The sequence below is a fragment of the Mustela nivalis genome, assembly GCF_964662115.1.
Source record: "Mustela nivalis genome assembly, chromosome: 15".
Lineage (NCBI taxonomy): Eukaryota > Metazoa > Chordata > Mammalia > Carnivora > Mustelidae > Mustela > Mustela nivalis.
In genome coordinates this window covers 4821654-4826847 of record NC_139034.1, presented here as the reverse complement: position 1 = coordinate 4826847, position 5194 = coordinate 4821654, and the positions used below count along the sequence as shown (strand labels likewise).

At 39.9% G+C, this 5194-nt stretch overlaps 1 pseudogene across 1 annotated transcript; it reads right to left on the bottom strand.

Annotated features, from left to right (window-relative positions):
- Positions 1-971: 971 nt before the first annotated feature.
- Positions 972-4017, bottom strand: LOC309849288 (large ribosomal subunit protein uL11 pseudogene; annotated as a pseudogene). The gene has a single exon. The product of its transcript is annotated as a large ribosomal subunit protein uL11 pseudogene (transcript).
- Between the last annotated feature and the right edge of the window lie 1177 nt (positions 4018-5194).

Here is a 5194-nt window from a genome sequence, read left to right as displayed (position 1 = left end):
ATTAAGGGGTCAGGAATAGGTTACATTTCAGTTTGCCCTTTCATACTATTTTTATATTGTGTGCACCTGTTACTTTTAAAAAAGAAAAATGGGTTAGGCATTCTAGATCAGTGAGGGAGAAATAGGTTGTTTGAGATGTGAATCCGGACCAGCGTGCCAGCCATTTGGGAAAAAATGAAGTTGCTCTATCCTTCACATCTTACATCAGAACAAATTCCACTTGGCTCATGAACTTAATTAAACATTAGAAAATGAAAACAAATGCTACAGCAAAAGCATGTACAACAAATTCTATAATGGGCTCGGAAAGATATTTCTAAGTGCTCATGAAGAAAAACAGATTTGAGTACATGCAAATTTAAGAGGAAAACTAGCACCAAGGGAAAAATGGAGGTAGAACAAGAAATTCACAAAAGAAATAGGGATCAATAATTGCATATGAAAAGATGCTTGGCTTCATTAAATAAGGAAATACAAGTGAAAACACTGATAAGACTATTTTTTTTTAAAGATTTTATTTATTTATTTGACAGAGAGAGATCACAAGCAGGCAGAGAGGCAGGCAGAGAGAGAGGAGGAAGCAGGCTCCCTGCTGAGCAGAGAGCCCGATGCGGGGCTCGATCCCAGAACCCTGGGATCATGACCCGAGCCGAAGGCAGCGGCTTAACCCACTGAGCCACCCAGGCGCCCCAAGACTATTTTTGTCTAAGACAGCCAATAGCCAGTTTTGCTGATAATATGGGCAAAGAAGAATTTTGGTGGGAAAGTAAAATGAGTTAACTTCATTAAAAAAGTAATTTGGCAATATATGTCCAAGTTTCACTGTGCATAATCTTGGTACTGGCCACTGTACTCTTAGGAATTTATTTAGAGATATGCACCTAAGGCTGGGTTTTTGAGAGGATTTTGGGAAAGCAGCACATGTTCATTTATAGGGAATCAGCTAAATTATGTTACTCTTTTCCAGAGACTACAGTGAAGGCATTTGAAGAAGTTTTTGGATAGCTATATACATAAAAATTGAAGTATCTCCATGGGAAAGATCTCGAAGACATTACTCTACCTACATGGTATGATTCCCACCTAGAGCTTTCAAACTACATATGTGTACCTGTGTGCTCAAACTCAGCTAATTTGTTGAGCATCTGCTCCAGAGGTTGGGTGAGTGCTGGGACCAGAGAGAACGCATAGGCACAGCCTGCCCTGCCTTCCAGGGCTGACTTGGGGTGGGTGGCAGCTGCTCCTACCCTCATGGCTACCTCCACACTGAGATGGTAAAGAAAGCTCCCAGTTCCGAATCCGCCAGGGCCCAAGCAGGCAGTGCAAGGGCCCAGGACATCAGCAGGCCTCTGGGCATTCTGGTACAGGGGATGAAAAATGGCCACTTATGAGGTGCCTCCTTTGGCTGCTTGGAAGTGATGACCACCTGTTTGGAAGATTTACCAACTATAAACCTGTGTGTATAGTGTAGATAAGTTTCTGTAAGCCTTTCCCACAGCCTTTTAAACTTGAAGCCCTTTTCGGCGACCTGTGACCTTTCTAGATGCAGAGAAGCTATCAACATATGCTAAAAGGACAATTAGAGAAAAGACTTGTTTTGTGAACTTTTTGTTTGTTCACTCAAGAGACACTTCATCTGGAAATGACTTTTGGAAATGCAGCCTCTACATCACGTTTTGGATTCACATCCACATATTTTGTCCAGGGTTGGAGGGAAGGAGAGAAGACAATGAATGAGAGGCAAGGAAAGGTTTCCCCAGAACTGGTGTGTTGGAGCCATTTCCCTGGATGTGTGCTATCACTCAGCACTCCTGTATGCAGTATATATAGTGATTAAACTTCAGTCCTTAATTAAAGTATGTTGCTTTTCTAGATGTTTAGAGGTGCTCATCCTATTTAACAGTAGATACAGAAAGGGTTAACATTTTGCTCTTCTTCAATTGTCTTTCTAACAGAAACACTGAACCACTTTGAAAAATAATTCATCTATACTTTTCACTGAGTAGATGGAGAAGACTGGGGAGTGAATTATACACATTTCCTATAATGTTGCTGTATACATGGTGTATACACTAGAAAAGGGTGTGCTCTGATTTCATATGACAGAGGATTGATAAATATTTTGTATACTTTCTTGGTTAAATTTGTAGGAAGACTTTTAAACGGTACTTTTAGAAGTGAAATTCTTAACCTACCTCTGGAGTACAGCATGCCTGTATTTTGTCCTTTAGTTAGGTTGGGAAGACAAAAAATAAGAGATTTTGCCAAAATGTCATATTTTGGAGACACTTTCAGTTATAACCATCCTTCCCCCTGTGCATTTTATTCCAAACAGCTATACCTAGAGTTAACATTGTAGGTCCATATTTTAACATCTAGTCTTTCTAGATACTTTGAAGTGAAGATGTTTGTTACACATAGTAAAATAATGTGCTTTTGGTACTTTTTTTTTTTGGTTATTAAGTTCAAAACCTAATATCCTGTGATGGAGTTTATTTTAAAAGAAAAAAAGGACTGTCTTCTGAAACTGATGTCGTTTCCATCTCTTTGAGCTGTATCACATTTATGAACTCTTTCCTGGACAAATTACAAAAGAATGTATGGAAGGAAATGTCCTATGCCATCTGTTCATTTTTAGAAAACACTCCAAATTACACTTGATTCCATATGTGTGGGGGGTTTGGGGGTTTTGTTTTGGTTTTGGTTGTTAAATGATACTTTATTGAAATGTTTTTCTTTGTAGTTCTTAACTAGCGGGGCATTCCACTGCACCATTATTGATGTCATCTATGATGTCATGAGGGCAGCAACCATCAGCATTGCAGCCCAGGACCTCTCTAATGGTTTCAGACAGTTCTCTGGCTAAAGATTGGTGCCACATCTGTCGGGCATTGCTGACAATCTCATCAAAAGTGATATTTCCACTGTGCTTAATGTTTTCCTGCTTCTTTCTGTCTCTTGGCAGTTCCTTGAGGGCTTTGATAATCAGGGCAGAGGCAGAAGGTAGCCCTTCAGTCTGGGCCTACCTGTACCAAATGGTCGATCTCATAGTAATCCTCAAACCCTTCCAATCACCAGTTGCCTTAGTGATGTCATCACCAGCCATTTTTTCTAGAGACAGACCAGGGGGCTGATCGTAGGTGCCAGGGCAGATGTGGCACCAGAGCACCACAGGTACATGAGTGTGATCTCACTGGGGTCGAACTTAGGGGTTGTGGTGGAGGTGGCTGACTGAAGAGAACACTCCTCAGAACCCCAAACCAAAAGGTCCATATGTGTTTGTAGTGGATACAGTTAAATTTCTTGGAGTGCCTGGGTGGTTCAGTCTGTTAAGCATCTGCCTTCAGCTCAGGTCACGGTTTCAAGGTCCTGGGATCAAGTCCCACTTCAGGCTCCCTTCTCAGTGGGGAACCTTCTTCTCTCCCTCTGCCATTCCCCCTGCTTATACTCTCTCTCTCTCTCAAGTAAATAAATAAATAAATAAATAAATAAAAGAAATTAAGTTTCTTGTTTTGAAACAACCTAGATGTCTTGGGTGATGACGCATGATATAGAGCTAGTGGAATAACATTTTATAAATATCTTCCTGTTTAATTTTATGTAAAACTAGAGAACTATTTTAGAGGTAGAATTGTTAAACCACTTTGGGAAGTACACATTCAGTGCTATTTTATTGGTTTGTGAGTGAGATCAAAGGCAGTACAAGGTTGAGGTTCTACAGATGTGTTTCTATGTAAATTATAGCTGCAGACTGATCTGTATCAATCAGCATTTGATATAGCTATACTCTATAGATACATTGTTAAACAGTTAAATGGAAAACATGCTTTCTTGCTAATACTCTAGTAGTATAGGTCAAGTATTGATTAGAAGCATTCAATGATATATTCTGTGCTTTATTGTTTAATGTCTTATTTTATTCTGATTATTAGAAGACACTCTTCTAATTGAAATATTTATAGGGGCCTGATGTTCTTTCTTGCTTCTAAAATGAAACATTTTATTCTCCTACTGAGGACTAGACTATCTTTCTTTATTAACTGAGTTGGTGGGGTGCCTGGGTGGTTCAGTGGTTAAGCCGCTGCCTTCGGCTCAGGTCATGATCTCAGGGTCCTGGGATCGAGTCCCGCATCGGGCTCTCTGCTCAGCAGGGAGCCTGCTTCCTCCTCTCTCTCTCTCTCTGCCTGCCTCTCTGCCTACTTGTGATTTCTCTCTGTCAAATAAATAAAATCTTTAAAAAAAAAAAAAACTGAGTTGGTGATGTTCACTCATACTGATTAAAAAAAAACTAGTGCTTCCAAACTTTGATACAGAACATTATTCATGACAAATGAAAAAGTGAGGTACAAAACCATGTGTATGATCCTAAGTCATATAAAAAAAATGTGTTTGCTTAGATACCATGCTCTGATATTGTGGTTTTAAGTGAATTTGTTTTGGGACTCCTGGGCAGTTCAGTCGGTTAAGTGTCTGACTCAGTTTCAGCTCAGGTCATGATCTCATGGGTGGTGGGATCGAACCCCCAGTCAGGCTCCAGGCTCAGCAGGGGGTCTGCTTTTAGATTCTCCCCACCCGGGCTCACACGCTCTTCCTCTCTTAAAAAAATAAATAAATCTTTAAAAAAATAAGTGGATTTACTATTTAATTATTTTTCAGTTTTCTGTGATAAACACATTGCTTTTAAATCTGTGGAGAAAAACATACATAGAAACATCAAAGGAGACTAGAAGGAAACACCAAAACAGTTGGGAAAAGGGGGAGGGGTCAGCAGGGCACTAGTAAAGGGATCTTCTGTGTTTTGCTTTATATGTTATATACTACAGGAATCTTTCTTTTTTAAAGATTTATTTAATTAAGAGAGAGAGAACAGGGGATGGGGGAGGGAGAGAGATGATCCCAAGCAGACTCCCCACTGAGCATGGAAGCCATCACGGGACTGGATCCCACAATCCTCAGATGATGACCTGAGCCAAGATCGAGAGTCAGATGCTTAACTGACTGAGCCACCCAGGCATCCCTATGTAAATCTTTCAAAGTATGTATATTAAAACCAGATGAGAAAGTGAAAAAAAGGTTTTTGTGAGAAAAATTTATAACACTATCTTATTTCACTATTCTCCCAGTACCTAAAAATAGTGCCAGTCATAGTAGTCACTCAGTAGTTTCTCAGTGTAATTCCCTACAAAGAAAACAA